The sequence below is a fragment of the Equus asinus genome, chromosome 12 (assembly GCF_041296235.1).
Source record: "Equus asinus isolate D_3611 breed Donkey chromosome 12, EquAss-T2T_v2, whole genome shotgun sequence".
NCBI classification, from domain to species: domain Eukaryota; kingdom Metazoa; phylum Chordata; class Mammalia; order Perissodactyla; family Equidae; genus Equus; species Equus asinus.
In genome coordinates, this window is record NC_091801.1 from 50771129 (window position 1) to 50773080 (window position 1952).

Sequence of the window (1952 nt, forward strand, 5' to 3'; positions counted from 1 at the left end):
GTTGGGTTTAAAAGTCACTCTACACAAATGAAATTTCCCAGTCTTCCATTAGCAAGCAGGGCAAGCAGGGGTAACCTTTAAGAGAACTTAGAAAGTATGAGAACGTTCAAAATTAGGATCAAACTTCATGAATTTGCCACAATTGGATGATTTTCATTAAAAGACCAATTTTACCTTATTCCTTCCCAAGTGCTCTATTTTAGAGTTAGCCTAGTAGGATACTGTCAAAATCGGGAAGCTTCATAAGGGCCCATGTATGTATGCACAGCTGCTCTCTTGAAGCCTCCCTTCTCTCCCCTCTGTGACAGCAATTTTGTTTGAACCTCTCAAGACACTTGAGACATGTTTTACAAAACTAATTTTAAGTAAGTATTAATTCAATTGGGCATTCTTGGTGTGGCTCCTTCAGCTGTGCGGAATGCCACAGCAATGAGGAAATTGTTTGTTTCAGAGCAGGAGATGCCAATGCGATGACAGACATTTTTTTTAAGGCATGTAGCTGGTGGCTGTTAAATCTGCATTTCCTGACATTCATAACGGTCCATTAGCCACTGGACGTGAGCAGAGTTAGTTAATAATCAGGCCTTCTTTTTCATAGTGTGTATAACAATGCAAAGTGCTTTGAAATAATTATTTCATCTAATCTTAACAATAACCCTATGAGACTGGTAGGGACATCCTGGCAATATAAGGACATCCTAAACGTCATTCTCATAAGACAAAGGCCTGCAGCCCCCTCCTTTAGAACCTGGGGACTCCCTAGTAAGTAGAAAGCATACTTAAGTTATATTATTCTCAATAAATGTTCATTGAGGCCCTCCTATGGGCTAGGGTGCTGCACAATGTTGACAAGCACAGGTGAACAAGACACAGTCACTTCCATCAAGGAACTCCACCCATCAGGGGAGAGACGTGAACCCCGCTGTCCATCACCAGATGTGAAAAGTGCCATGACCACTGTCTTCTGGGAAAATGTGAGAGGGGAGAGGAGGTTTCAGAGAATTGTGGGGGACATTTGTGCTGAGCCCTGAGTGTAAGTGGGATTCTGCCTGGCCGGGAAGTGCAGGGAGGACATTCCAGGGAGCAGTCACAGCATCTGTGGAGGACAGAGGCACGGACCACGCAATTTCTTCAAAGAACGGAGAGAAGGGGTCCTAGAGCATGGGTGGGGGCGGACGGCTGCATCCACTCAGGCAGATGGTGGAGGGCCTTGTGTGCTGTGCTAAGGGGTTCAGATTAGCCCTGCAAACCACGGAGGCGGTAAGAGTAGATCTAGTTGGATGTGAGCCCACACTCCAAGAGCTTGTTGACTTGGAGAAGTTACTTAACCATCGTCTGTAAAATGGGGGTAATACTCATACTTACGGGTTAGTTTTGAATGTTAATGAGCTAGTGTATGTAAAGAACTTAGCACAGCGCCTGGCACACGGTGAGTGTGGAATAACTGTTAGCTACTACCTGGCTAATATTTCTTTACCTTTTTTGAATCAGACTCCCCTGAGAATGGATGAAGCTTCTACCTATACACAACATTTTGTATATAACTTAATGAGGTTCACAGACCCCCTCAAACTGGATTCCAAGTTAAGAAACTGCTGCAAGATATAGGGACTCATCTGAAGTTTTAAAGCAGAAGAGTATTAAGATCAGATTTGCTGCTGGGATTTTTTGGAGGGAAATACTGGATACTGGAAGGAAACCATCTGTGGTTCTCAAATCTGACCGCACATTATAATCATCTATAGAACTTTCTAGAAATACCAGTGCTTTAGCTTCACCCCCAGATATGCTGACTTAATTCTTCTGGGCTGGGGCCAGGCGTCAGGATTTTTAAAATCTTCGACATGATTCTAACGTGTAGCCAGCTTTGAGAATCATTGAGTTAAGCTACCATTAGTCCCAGGATCCCTGGGAGGGAATATAGCACCAGAGTAGGAACAAAAGGAGAAAAG